Source organism: Aythya marila (genome assembly GCF_965140915.1).
Source record: "Aythya marila genome assembly, chromosome: 1".
In the NCBI taxonomy this organism is placed as follows: Eukaryota; Metazoa; Chordata; class Aves; order Anseriformes; family Anatidae; genus Aythya; species Aythya marila.
The window spans coordinates 34706109-34721574 of record NC_139042.1 but is presented as its reverse complement, the minus strand read 5'-3'; positions in this window follow the sequence as shown (position 1 = coordinate 34721574).

The window sequence follows — 15466 nt, the reverse complement described above, 5'->3', positions numbered from 1 at the left end:
TGGAACGCAACAATGAGAACAAAACATTATGCATCACAAGCTGGTGTCTCTGCTTTGCTTGCAAACTCCAAAAGGGTCACTCCAAAGGGCATATTCAATGACAAAAACAAAGGCAAAATCCAGGTCATAGTGGACAAAGTTGAGAGAATGAAGACAAAGCAGTAGGAGGTGGCAGACAGTATTCCCCCGCCCCCCCCCCCCCCCCCCCAGTGGTCTTTCTTATATTCTCAGTTTTGTGTATTCACCATGCTGGCTCTTTAATTCAGTCACTCTATGAAAGACTTTTAATTGTCCATCTTCAGTAAGGAAGTGAGTGGAAAAGGATTTCCATGCTCCATAGCCTACATTGCAACCCTTCTGTATATGCCCCAAACAAAAAGCAGTGCACCACAGTATCTGCATAATGATGTCCTATTTCATTGTAGGTTAGGGAGACAAGGAAAGTTTTCCTTGTCTCAGAGGAGTAGCCCAGACACAGTGCATCACAAGCTTGGAAATAACTACAGGTTGTGTATGTATTTTTTATGCACAAACACGCTAGATTATGCAAATTTGATTTTACCTGATGTGCCACCAAAAGAGAAAACTTGAGAGAGAAAAATAAAAAATAACCCACCATACTTTTCATAAAATTATACACTCCTGTTCTTTGTTGTTTCAAATTTTTACAAAATCAAGGTTTTTAATTTTGTGAAAGTTGATCTTCTTATTTTCCGTATTTACTTTTTTTTTTTTTTTTTTTTTCCCTTTGGCAGATATTAGAATTAGAAAGAAAAAAGACACAGACAGAAAACTATTGTTCTTCCTCAATACCTTGTTGCTGTTGTTTTCTGCTTGTATGTTTTTCAAAAATACAGATAAAGGAAAGATTCCACTCTACATAGTCAAAGAAAATACTATAAAAACTCAGAACCATGATATATGCAATGATAGGAAGGGCAGTAGAGAAAAGAATTGCATCTCCATACAATCTTGAAAGCACCATTTCCTTGCAGTTTCATAGGTTTGTTGAATTGCCTTCAAATAGAACATGAAAGGTATATACCTATCCTAAGGACAGTCAAGCTTGTATGGCCAAAAAAGAAAAAGGCAGTAAACGTGAGTTTAAAATACTCAAATTCTTTAAAGATAATTTTTTCAAGTACTTAAAGTGTCAATTCACCTCGTCATCCCTCCCAAGTACAGATGAATTTCATGTAGCATGGGGCTCCAGGACTAAGACTATGACATGAAACTTTAACAGCTTTTGCCTTCTGTGCTTGAATATTGAGAACACAAAAGATTATTTTCATGAATGGAAAATTTTTGTTTAGCCAAAACTTGCCATTTTATCCATGTTATCTGATACACTGGATTTAATTTCCTATTTGAACGGTGTTGTTGAGCTGATTAGTTAGGAACTGACCTTCATCCTTTGCATTTGTGTTCTTCTGCAACTGCAGAGAATACAAATAAAATATAATGGAAAACTTCCCCTCATTCCTTTCTATCCATCTGTCCTTATAAAACAAAAGTATTCTGAGTAAAATACTGCCTTTACCAAAGTCAATAACAAAACTTCTTGTTGACATCATAAAGAAAATAATTTTACAGTACAAAACTGTCTGAAAATCACTTGACATTTCTACCATTTATCCCTGTTTTTGTTTATGTATAAGTAGATACCAATAAACATTTATTTGCATTGCCTTAGAGAATGGTTTCATGTCACCTATTGAAAGCTTTAGTTGGTTACACCACAATATTGATCTTTTTCCAGCTGTTGCAGCTATTTTGATCGCTGGGTACTGGACATCAAAGAGAAAATGTTTCTGGTAAATGTAATAAATAAAGGTAATGGTGCAAAGCTGTGAGAGGGTCCTAACATTAGTCTTGAGGAATACACACCAGCAAAAACACTTGAAAAAAATCAATGTAAAGGTCTCAGCTTTATTCAGACATCTAAGTGAGCAATACTTTGGAAAGAAAAGTACATAATTTGGAAAAGTCACTGTGACAGTCCTATGGCTCTTTCAAGTGGGGGAATAAAATAATATACCCTATTTTGCAGCAGAGTTTTAAAAATCTAAAGTTTTTTTCATATTTCTGCTGCTTGTAAAGTCATGTTTAAGCACTCACAGCAAACACTTGATGGATTCTGTAGCCAAAGTCTGCCATCAGTTGATATATTTTTAGTAAAGTTCATGGATGATAGCAAACTGTGCATAAAATATTACAAATGTCTTTGCTGTTCTGTGCAAGTCACTCAAGTCACTCTTGTGGAGTGCTTTCTCTTTCCTTTCTTTTTTTTTTTTTTTTTTTTTTTTTGCGTCTTATTCTCGCTTTAATTGTTACAATAATTCAAAGAGTTTAACTACCAAGTTTGCCTAGCATAATAACCAAAATTTATGTGTGTGTGTGTGTGTGTGTGTGTATTTTATCATTTTGGTTGTAATTGATTTTTTTCTGCTAGAAATGACACATTTCTTAAAACATGAATGCTTATAATCTTACTGATGTTACACTAGCAAGCAATCAGGTAAAGTGAGACAGTGCACATAATATATTGGCTTCAGCAGAAAATGCTCACAGAAAGCATCTTGAAAGAACAAGCTCATAACCTCTCAGTTTTGAACCTTTAGTCACTTATGGGAGAAAATAAATATTATTTTAAAAGTTATATAAGCCTCTAACTTCCTAAGATATCAAATGGAATGGAAAGATGATTTGTTTTGAACTACCTTTGACTCTTTTTGCACAAGCTTTTAAGAAAATCTTGAAGGAGAGGAGGACCAGGAAGTCCATAAAAAGTCAGAAAATATTATTTTCATGCTGCCTTATGTCTCATTTTGTTTATCTTCTTAGTACCATCTTCTGGTTTTCTTCCCTTTTCTTTCATAATATTTCTTAAAATCTTATATTACCTCAAATTTTAAGTATTTATTAGATACCCTACTGAATAGACTCCTATAAGAGATGAGGGTGCACAAATTTTAAAGTATTTTCTCTTACAGCACTCTGTTTTGGAATAGCGATATATTACACACATGGGAAACTAAAGCATCGAGAAGCTAGTAAACAGGCCAAAACAACAACAAAACATAATTCAGGCATCTAAATTTGAATATATATGTAATTTAGAAACCAAAATCCTAAATTTGCTATCTTTAAGACTTCCCATTCAAAACATCTTAGAAATTTCCAACTTCTGAACATCCTTTATTTTGTGACCTTAAAGAACTCTCTAGGTAACTGCAGCTGAATTGCGACACATCCTTTAAGCACCTAAACTCTAAGAGATTTGAGCAACTCAGCATCTAGCCTTTAAATGAATCTATTTGCAGACACCAGTCATTCCTTTGCTTAAATCTCCTGAGGAATATCATCAGCATGCACTCTCAGAGCATGCTAAATGTGCATATTAAAATCCTAGCATTGAGGACAGAACTTGAAAACAAGCATAGCTGAATGACCAAAAGATAAATTTAAACACTGGCAACTCTAATATGTTACATTTTTGATGCCTAAATTGATATCTAAGCCCTACCAAAGCAACTGCTATCAGGTGGAGTCAAATCATTCTAGTATCTTCATCTAATAGAGTGACTCATGAAAATACCCAACAGATAAATGAGAGGCTTTCCCATTCTGTTTGTTACAAGAACTCGGTCATAGGCATGGCTGTGAGGAGCTGCCTCTGTACCGGGAAAGCACAGACCAGGTTACTCTTCTCTACATAGATACCTACAGATGTCTTTCAAAAGGGGCTCTGAATCCTGAATCCCACAGACATACTGATGTCTTAGCTCAAAAGACAGGATTTCAGATGTTCCCTTCTTTTATCATCTCCCAGGATGTACCTCATTCGTCCTGTTCCCCACCATGCTGGATGCTATGCCCTTCATTCCCACTTATCTCATCATTTAAATGCACATTCGTGGGTTAAAATAAATTAATCCTGTACTTACCATTTGGAGCTCTGTAGATGAGGAATCCCTTACCTCCAATCCTGTTTTGTGATTTTGTTAGTTCATCTATTTAGGCCATAAATAAATAAATAAATGCATTTTAAATGAAATGTTTAGCTTGGCTCATGAGGTCTAATCATGTACATTTTCCAAGTTAGTAAAAACAAGGTGCATCTCAGTATATTTCCAGTTAAATTGTTAAACTGCAGTTTTAATTAGCTCATAATCATAGACTGGTTTGAGTTGGAAGGGACCTTCAAGACCATCTAGTTCCAACCCCTTCAGCATGGGCAGAGACATCTTCTACTGGATAGGTTATACAAAGCCCATCCAACCTAGCCTTGAACACTTCCAGAGAGTTCTTTGAATTATCTAGGCAACCTGTTCCAGTGCCTTGCCACTCTCATAGTAAAGAATTTCTGCCTAATATCTAATTTCAATCACCTCCCTCGACCTGCTGGTCAAGCTTCTTTTGATGCAGCCCAGGATGTGGTTGGCTTTCTGGGTTTCATGCTCACATTGCCAGCTTACATTGAGCTTTTCAACCACCAGTACCCCCAAATCCTTCTCCACAGGGATGGTCTCTACCCACTCATCTCCCAGCCTATATTCATTCTTGGGATTGCCTTGGCCCAGGTGCAGGATCTTACACTTGGCATTGTTGGGCTTCCTGAGGTTCACATGGACCCATCTCTCAAGTCTGTCAAGGCCCTTCTGGATGGCATCCCTTCCTTCCAGCATGTTGACTGTACCACTCAGCTTGGTTTTGTCTGCAGACTAGTTGAGGGTGCTCTCAATCTCACTGTCTATTTGACCAACAAAAATGTTAAATAACACCAGTGCCAATACCAACCCCTGAGGAAAAACACTCACCACTAGTGTCCACCTGGATGTTGAGCCGTGGGCTGCAAATGTGTGTGTCACCATCCAGCCAATTTCTTATCCACTGTCCATCCATCAAATCCATGTCTCTCCAATTCTGAGAAAAGGATATTATGTGAAGCTGTGTCAAATATTTTGCTTGCAGTAGTCTAGGTAGATAATGTTAGTTGTTTTAAAGTAATGCAATATCTTGTATTAATTTAAAGTAACACAAGAATAAAGGAATATGACATGATAGGAATGAAAGGGATGGCACTTAATAGTGGAATAATAATGACATAAATAGTATTCTTGAGGACTTTTTCTTAGTAAGGTAGCATCTGTGTATTATTTTCCTACTAGTTTTTTTTTTGTTTGTTTTTCCTCTAGAATGATCCTAAAGTCTCACATGACATAATAAAATAATTCCCACTTCGGCAATTATCCCTTCAGAATGTGAACAAGCTGTTCTGAAAAGTTTTGTTGTTGTTGTTTTTTCTTGTGCTATCAATTTACAATTACACAGGCAATAATAATGTTTCTTAAATTTTCTTCTGTGTTTTGCATATTTCAACTGTCTAAGTTAATAAGGCTGCACATTTATACCTTATAAAATCTGAATCAGTTCAAGAATAAGGGCTCACTTCTGCTCTGCTGAATTTTGCAGTTTGCCACTGATTTTCACAAGAAAACACGTCGAGGTCTATATGCAGATAACAGAGATCAGTTGTTAGCCAGTACATCTCAACCAGTCCATAATAACCTGTTGGGGTTGGAAGAGTTCAAGCCAAAAGCTGTTGATTTCCCTAGAGCCAATCAAAATGATAGATGCAGTGGTGAAAGATCACAGCTGACTGGGTTTAGTCCTCTCATCACTAGCTGCAGATGGCATGTAATTTAGGGATGCCCATTTGGTGAAATTTGCCAGCTTCTCTTGAGATCACACATATGGGTTTGCATTTAAAAAACAATTGTACCAGGAATAGCATTTTAAGCAACAGATGTAAGTATTGAAAATAAAAAGATGCCCAAAAAGAAGAATATACTCATACAAAAGAATGGAAAGAACCTTTCTTATGCTTTACAACACACCATCTGACGTTTTACAAAAAAAAAGGACAGAACATAACTATTAAAGTCAATATACAACACTTGCCAAACCTCCTAAATTAGATATGGAATTCTGTCTTTAGAGTTTATGGCTTTCAAGCATTTTATATTTATTTATTTATTTATTTTCCCAACTTCATATTTCAAAGCCACAATCTCAAGTCCCCACATAGCAAAGAACTGTCCTTGAAAGTACTATGAGTAGGGCTGATCTCTTTCTTTACTTTGAAATGTAGATTTAGGTAAAGGGAAATGCACAACCAGACTATTTGCTGTATTTTGTCCTTAATTCTGATTAGATAATTTTTGCAGTTTTTAGGCATTTACCCAAATGACTGACATATATATTTTCATCCCATTGTATAACTAAAATAAAGTCAAGTACTAAATGAAGAATTAATTTTACAAAATTATCATATCCGTAAAACAGCTCTCAGAGCAAATAGCAATACTGAACTAAGACAATTAAAAGAGCTATTATGTCTACAACAAAAATCCACAGAATTTTCAATTTGTATAACACTGCACCAGAATTACTTTCACAAGGCATATACTTGATTTCCATTTTTCTTTTTAGGAATAATTATGGACATTTCCTGAAAATGAGATACCTATTGTTTGTGTCTGCTTGAGCAATGTAGGCTGTAAGTCTCTCAAATGAAACATAAAAATAACTTAATTAGGACGTTAGGTTTGAACATATACTTTCACAGTGATTATTTCTTCACAGGACACAGCTGTAAATCAGTCTCCTGATTTAAATGATGTGGTATGCAGAAAAACATGTAAATTGTGTCATTAGTAAGCAATATTATGGTTTTCTGGCTGTTCATAAGACACATTTTTATTTGTGAGGTAGGAAGGTGGAGAAAGAGTGCTCTTTTACAGATCCACTGAATGTGAAATTAGTTCTACAAAGGAGAAAGTAAAATGATCTCAGCGCTGAAAGAGCTAATGCTCTCAATAACTTTCTTTAGTTTTTGGTTAACGTTGAAGTGGTCAGGCAGTTGGGCTTGATGATCTTTGAAGGTCCTTTCCAACTGAACTATCCTATCCTATCCTGTTCTATCCTGTCCTATCCTACACTTGTCTGTAAAGAAGAGCCACAAGCATTGCATATATATTCAAATCAGTTGGAGCTATACACTTCTGCTGTATACACTTCTATACACTTCTGCTAACACTTCTGCTAATACATATTTTTACATATTTTTACCTACTGTTTTAATTGCTAGCAAGTTTAGAGTACACTGCTATACAAGTTCAGAAGACTTCTGTTTAATCATCATGAGCCCAGGATGAATGGGCAGCTCTTATGTTGTGCGTACAAACCTAGGGATACCAAGAAATAACATATATGACTTCAGTTTTTTAGTTGGAACAACAACAAAAAAATAAGTAAGTGTTAGAAGGTATGGCCTAATTCTCAAAAAATAAATGAATGAATAAATAAAAGGCCTCTTAGCCTTAATGCAAAACAGATTTTGAGAACCATTATAAAAACATACATATATAGTAGTACACACAATATATATATAGTATATTGTCTATATGTCTCTCTATACATGTATATATATCGTATACTATATATTGTATATAGTATACAAGGTCTTGTCTTGAGATTAATAATGGATATGACAGGATTGAAAGTTTATAGGTAAGAATCGGGGCTAAAGCCAACGAGTCAGATGTCCTGGTGGACATCTGTTATAGACTGCTTAACCAGGCTGAAGAAGCAGACAAAATATTTTACTAGCATCTGGGAGAAATCTCACAATCGCTAGCCCTTGTTCTCATGGGAAATTCAATGTACCAGATGTCTGCTGGAAATAGAAAACTGCAGAGAGGAAACAGTCTAGGTGATTTCAAGAGTGTGTGGAAGATAAATTCCTGACGCAGCTGGTGAGTGAGCCAACCAGGGACAGTGCCCCACCCCACCCCCCCACCCCCTTTTATTGTAAATAGAGAAAGACTTATGGGTGATGTGGAGGTTGTAGATGATCTTGGGCTCAGCAGTCATGAATTAATAGTTTTCAATTCTTGGAAAAGTTAGGGAAGGGGGTTAGCAGAACTGCCACCTTGGGGTTCCAGAGGTCAGACTTTGGCCTGTTAAGGAGACTGGTTAGTGGAGTCCCTTGGGAGGCAGTCCTGAAGTGCAAAGGACTCCAGGAAGTCTGGACACTCTTCAGGAAAGAAATCCTGAAGTTACAGGAGCAGGCCATCCCCACATGCTGAAAGATGAGCTGGTGTGGGAGAAGATTGGCCGGGCTGAACAGAGAGCTGTGGATAGAGCTCAGGAAGAAAAAGAGGATTTATGACTTTCAGAAGAAGGGGTGGGCCACTCAAGAAGACTACAAAGACATCATGAGGCTGTGCAGGGAGAAAATTAGAAGGTCCAAAGCCCAACTGGAGCTCAATCTGCCTATAGCCATTAAAGACAATTAAAACTATTTTTATAAATACATGAGAAAAGGAAAGCTAAGAAGAATCTCCATCTTTTATTGGATGTGTGGGGAAACACGGTGACAAGAGATGAGGAAAAGGCTGAAGTACTTAATGCCTTCTTTGCCTCAGTCTTTAGCAGCAGGACCAGTTGTTCTCTGGGTACTCAGCCCCCTGGGGCTGGCAGATAGGGACAAGGAGCAGAATGAATCCATGAGGAAATGGTTAGTGACCTGGTACTCCACATAGATGTATGCTACTCTATAGGGTCAGTACTATTGAGCAGATTACAGGGGAACAATCACCTCCATGGTCCTGCTGGTTACACTATTCCTGATAAACAAGAACAGGCTGGGAGAAGAGTGGCTGGAAAGATGCCCATCAGAAAGGGACCTGGGGATATTGGTCAAGAGCCAGCTGAATATGAGCCAGCAGTATGCTCAGGTCAAGAAGGCCGACAGCATCCTGGCTGGTATCAGAAATAGCATGGCCAGCAGGAGTAGGGAAGTGATGGTCCCTCTGTACTTGGCTCTGGTGTGGCCACACCTTGAATACTGTGTTCAGTTTTGGGCCCCTCACTACAAGAAAGACATCAAAGAGCTGGAGCATGCCCAAAGAAGGACAACTAAGCTGGTGAAGGGTCTAGAGAACAAGTCTTATGAGGAGTGGCTGAGGGAGCTGGAATTGTTTGTCTTAGAGAAAAGAAGGTTGAGGGAAGACCTTAAAGAACTTTACAATTACCTGGAGTAATTGTAAAGGTATGTAGATGAAAGTTTAGACACTAAAACTTCAATAACAGTTCAGCTCACATCTGATTTCAAAGTTAACAGGTTCATACTACCTACCTCCAGACACCAAAATTAGGAATCTACTCACCTTAAGTATTCTCTGTGTGAGAACTTATACATATACATATCTACAGAAAACCAGTCAGACACCTAAGCTTTAGATTCTTTGCATGTACAGAACAAACCAGTCTTAATGTGTCTGAAAAAAAATCATCAGACCTCAGAGCTGGGACTCAGATGTCAGATGTCTTTTCTCTTATATTCCGAAAAAGGTTCAGTTCAGAAGTTTTCTACAGAGCACATGTAACACATCCTATCAGGACTGATTTCTTCCCAAAAGGCAGTGGCAGAGCCCTAATCTCAATTTATAGTGGCCTGAAGCACACCTCCTTTCCCTAACAAGCAAGATTCATGGGCTTAAGTCTTTGAAGTCTGGTAGCTTTCTAACATAATTTGGTCATAATCCCAACCAAAGCTGTTAACTAATGGGATATAGTCTATCTGAAGTATTAGTACAGACATTTGTACTGTTGACACTGCAACTGACATCAGGAAGAAATTCAAGATTCATTGGCACAGACAGTATTTATTGTATGTCACTTACACTTATGCTACCTTCTTTCATACAATTTTTTTTCAATGCCAAGTTTCAGTAATGTGAGGCTGCTTAGCATCTTTTCATTGATTAGATCAATGTCAGCATCTAGACTATTGTAGCTGTCTCTGTTAAACCAGATGAAAGATATTTTAAAGTTAAAAACAAATGTTTCACATTAAAATCAATGCTTTTTAATACATTTCATTAATGATCTGGAAAAGAAGATTGTGCAGTGAGGTGGAAAGATGACACAAAGATGACAATCAAGACCAAAAGGGATGTGAAAATTATTAGGAAAAGAAAACTACCTGCTATCAGGTTGTGGTGTAATTGCCTGAAGTAACTAGGAAAATAAAACTAACATTCACATTTTAAAGAAAATGTTCAGCATTGAAGAGGCTTTCAGAGTAGGGCATAGCTACATTGCCTGAGCGTTCCCTAGGCTTCCAAACTTAGATGCTATCACACTGGGGAAATCTGGTGTGCTAGCTCTAAGGAACAGTATGGAGCGTAGAGCGGAGTGGAGACACCATGGCTAGGCTCTGTGACCAGGTGGGGATTCTATTGTTCTTGTGCACACTGAGACCGATAAGCTGCACTTTTTGCCACCCTGAGCCAAGGATCCGTCATGTTTTGACAAATGCTGTACCCTAGTGTAGTTTTGCTCGTTATAATATAATTATAATACCAAAACGCACCTCCATCCCAAAAGCTATCCGCTTCCAAGGGGATGTTAAGGAAGATACCACCCTGAGGGAGAACAACAGCCTTAGGACCTCCTGACTCCTGGGATCAGTCGACAGGCTGAGCCTCTCTTCCCCCCCATTGGGACACCTTTCGGTGAGATTTGAACACTTGGTTATAAATCTTTCTAGAGACATTGATTCTTTTAATGCATTAATTTCTAGGCTGTGAACCTATAACACCTGTGTATTTAATGCATGCTAGCTTGCTTTTGCAGACAGTCACTATCACTGGCAAACCAAAAAACCTGTGTACCTGTTGCTGTAATAAATCACATTGTTCCTGGTTGTGATAGCTCTCATTAAACGTGACTAGAGTAAGGGTGGTTGTACGTTATTGGTGAATCCGTGACTGTGGTAGTTCAGTGTTCTGAATCCAACCAGACCCCTAACGGTTAATGTGTTATTGATGAATTCTGTGATTGTGATAGTTCAGTACCCTGAATCCAGCTGGGCCCATAACAGTTAATACACCCCTTAACGCGACACAGGTTTTCCAATTTTTGTATTCACAAATGATAATTTGTTCAAAGTTATCTAGTTATCTAAAACAATTGATGAATTGTTTCAAAATGGACATACACTCCTAGAGGGCCTAAAAAACATTGTGGAAAGGGATGAGAAAACAGAAACTATACTGGTAGAAATAAAAACAATATTCTGCAGCGCATTCTCTCTGTTTTGTGATATTTTTGGATCCCAGCCATCCCTCAGGAACTCCTGATTCTTGGGCACCTTCATAAACCTGTTAGTGAAACCCTTGGTTAGAATAGGCTACCGAGATGCTTGGAGGAATAATGTAAGAAATAACTATTAATATTGTAAAAGCTATGAAGCCTTTCCATACATCAGCCTTACCTAGTGGCTGCTGTACAAATTACCATTCTTCATGAAGATTATTCCAGAGTGCAGAAGAAAAATACATAAAAACAAGAACTCTATCTATCTATCTATCTATCTACATATATATATATATATAAAAATCACAGAAAACATAGTTGAAAGAAGTAAGATTGTTAGGAGGCCAAGACACCAAACCAGCACAAGATTATAAGTTTGTGTCATGAGTGCACTAATAAGCTTTAATGACCCTGAACAGCATCACCTGGTTGCCCCACTAGTACTCTCTGCCCACATTGCCCACAGCTCTGACCAGCTGCCCAATTTCAGCTCAGTCTTGCTACTTCAGATCCTGCCTGAGCTAGGTTGTAGGGGAACTTTTCTCCAGCCTTGCCTTCTGGATGGACCCTGTCCCTGTGCTGTGGGTAGCTTGTATCCTGGTTCAGATATATTTTGTAGCTTGTCTCAGGCTCTGTCTTTTGCCCTGACTCTTATTGCCCCTGATGGGATTCCCTGAATGCATCCTGGACCTGGTGCATTGCTTGCCATGTTGGAAACTGTTTTGGACCATCCCTCAACTCTGTACACTGTGCCATGACTCCTACAGTTTAGGAAAGAGTTACTTTTGAACTTCTTTTGAAGACGGACCCTGTGGCACTCAATGAATGTAAAGATTAATTTGTCATTAAAGCAACATTTTGAATAAGAGATATAGATTGAGACATTAACCTAGTTCTGCATTTTACATTACAGCCACTGAAATTACTCTGGGAAAACTCAGACACCTTAGACAGTATCATCTCTTGCCTCTTTTCTACATATCTCACTCAAGATCTGTGTGTCAAGTGTTGGAAGCTGTTTACTAACAGGTAAAACAGAAGTTTAATGCCAAGTACTTTGAATAATTGGATACTAGTTGTCTCAATTTGAGCATTTGACTATAACATTCTTGTTCTGCTGGTCTGCACCTGTAAAGTAGTATCCCATTAACACAGACAGGAAGGGATGAAGACTTGTTGGCTGTTTAGCGTTTGAGACTCTAGAGAAGAAAAAATATTGGGGAGGGGGGAAATTCCATGTCCAGAGCAGGATCTGAGAACTGTATTAAATACAACCTTACACCACAGGTTTTGAATAATGTGAATACTAAATGAACAAAGTTCCTGACTAGGTATTGAGTGATACAGCTGATTATGTCAATGAAGGCAATGTCACAGGATGAATTCCAATTGCAGTAAGTGACAGATGCAGTCTGTGCTTCAGTTTGGGGTGTCTAGTAATTCAGTTCTCCTGAAATGGGCATTATAAATGGAGAAGAGCTAGTGTCCTTGGCAATATCTGTGGAAAGATTGTTTCCACTTATGTTTAGACATCTAAATAGAAAACTGAAGCTGAGCAACCTCATTACTGGCATTTTGTATCTTTTATTATTTGATTTCTGCATCCTTAATGTGACACTTCTGAAACATTTTGTTTTCCTACAACATATTCTCTATGCAGTTGAAGTAGTATCTAGTAACATGCTGAAGTGTATTCTAAAAAGTGAAAGGGATTTCATATTGTTATTATTGTACAGTAAGGATGAATGCCAGCCATTGCTAATATCTATCATGTTATGCATTATTTATTTATTTATTTATTTATTTCATAGCTTTCTATGCTTATTTCTTGATGATATATAACACTTCTTGTAAATATGATCCTCCATTGTTGCCTTTTCTGACTTGCTTACATTTTAAATAACATTTAGGTCACGTGAGGAGCTACAGTGCAGAAAACAATTCATACCTTGTTTTCTCCTGGCTTTTTCTTTTACTTTCAGGCTAGTTTGTGTCTGACACTCTACAACTTGTTTATTTTGCAGCTCCATTGCATCTTTCACAGCTGTCTCCGTGGAAACCACACTCTTAATTGCAGATTTTAAGGTTAAGTTGCTTCTGTGAAAAGCTGCATCTGTGAGTGCTCATTACTGTGCTGAGTGGGTAAAGAATCTCTCTTTGGTTAACACTGTAGTCATCACCAACCTGGCAGTATTCAACTAGTCACCTTAGCTTTACTATTCTGGCTACAATATATATTTAGTTTTTGAATGAAATTAATTGGGAAAATATTAACAAGATGTTACAAAGATTGCAGCTATGGGAAAAAGAGACATCTTCCTCACAAAAAAAAAAAAAAAAAAACAATAAATTTATGTTTTAATTTTTAGAGAAGGACTGAGTATTTCTTTCTAATTCCTGCTCTCATTTAATTTTAACTCTTTGTGTGTGGGCAAATTAATTTACCTTTGCCAAAACTCAAATGTGGTTTGGGCAAGGACCACTACTAAAATGTAGTATATTTTGGTGATATTGTGCAATTCTGGGGTTATATCCACAGATCTGGACAATGAGAAAAGCAGTTTAGTGGGCTGAAATGCAGCACAGCTTTCAATTTATCTCAGACACTTCGAACTTTAAAAATAAAATAAAATAAATAATAATTATATATATATATATATGTGCATATATATATATATATATATATAAGGCATGAAAAATGACTCAGTACTTAGATATCTGAGGGCTGTGTTGTGGCTTAACCATGGTAGCCAGTCAGGCCTGATACAGCTACTTGCTCACTCCCCTCCTGTAGTATAGGGGAGAGAATCAGAAAGGTAAAAGTACAAGAAATTGTGGGTTGAGATAAAGACACTTTAATAAGTACAGAAGAAGAAAGATCAGGAATTCATTCACTACTTCCCATTGGCAGGCCACTTCAGTTCAGCCAATTGCAGGAAAACAGGGCTCGCCACATGTAACAGTTACTTGGACATCCTCCCCTTCCTCCTACTTTCACCCATCTTTTATTGCTGAGCATGACGCTATATGGTATGGGATATCTATTCGGTCAGATGTAGTCAGCTGTTCTAGCTATGCCCCTTTTCAGCTTCTTGTCACCCCCAGCCTCCTTGCTGGTTTTGCAGAGTGAGAAACAGAGAAGACTTTGAAGTTGCACAAGTGCTGCTCAGGCATAGCTAAAACACTGGCATGTTATCAACAATGTTTTGGTCACAAATTCAAAACATGGAACTGTATGAGCCACTATGAATAAAATTAACCCTATTTCAACCAAAACCATGTCTGAAACATGGAGCCTAGAGGAGATGTCAAATCATATATAGGAAGGGCTAACTGAAAACTCTGGACATGAGTGTTTTTTCTTGCCTGTAGGTATCAGGGATCACTCCCTTGCAATGTATGGCTACTGCTATCTTGTAATTCAGATGCATCAGGCTAAGAAAAATTACCTGTTTAGTGCATTATACTAAGAAAAAAAAAAAATTACTGCATCATGTTCTACTCATTGCAGAAGATACCTGACTTTTGTATAGACAGATATATGCGTCATAAAAGTATGTATTGTTTATTTAAAGTATATATAAATTAATTTATTTTAAAAAAGCCATTATCATACACAAACCCACAAAACCCAAGGTGGTTTTCATTCAAACAACTTACATAGACACTGTTGTTAGATTATATTTCCTTAAAGAAATTCAGTGGTTCAAAAAAGATCTAGCTCAAATGGGAAATGATTAAATTCAGTTTATAAGGTGACATTTGCAAAACTCCTACAACTCTCTTAAGAACACTAGTGTCTATAACAGAAAACAACAAAGGGCTCATTTAGTCCAACAACCTGGAGTCTAACATCCAACAAACAATTGGGAAGAGCACAAGTAAGGCAAGGAAGAAGTGACACTTTCTCTGGTCTTGCTTTCCTTTTCCAAGCATCAGCTGCCTGAGGCTTCTTTTGCTGGAAGTTTCATTTAGTCCGCTGACTTTAACAGCTATCAAAGAATCTTTACTTCCTGAGCTTTTTTTAGTACTTGTTGAGAATTATTAACTTCCTATGAAAATAAAATTTTCATTTTAATTACACAGTGTGAAAACTAACAAACAAAAACTTGTTGATCATTATGAAGCTACTGCCTGTTCATCAACCATTAAAGGTTGGACATGGTGCTTAGGAACATGGTTTAGTGGGTGATATTGGTGATAGGGGATGTTTGGACCAGATTAAGGTTGGAAAAGACCTCCAAGATAATGATTCTACATGTATGGTCTCCTGAGATGCTCTTTATTTTGTGAGTTA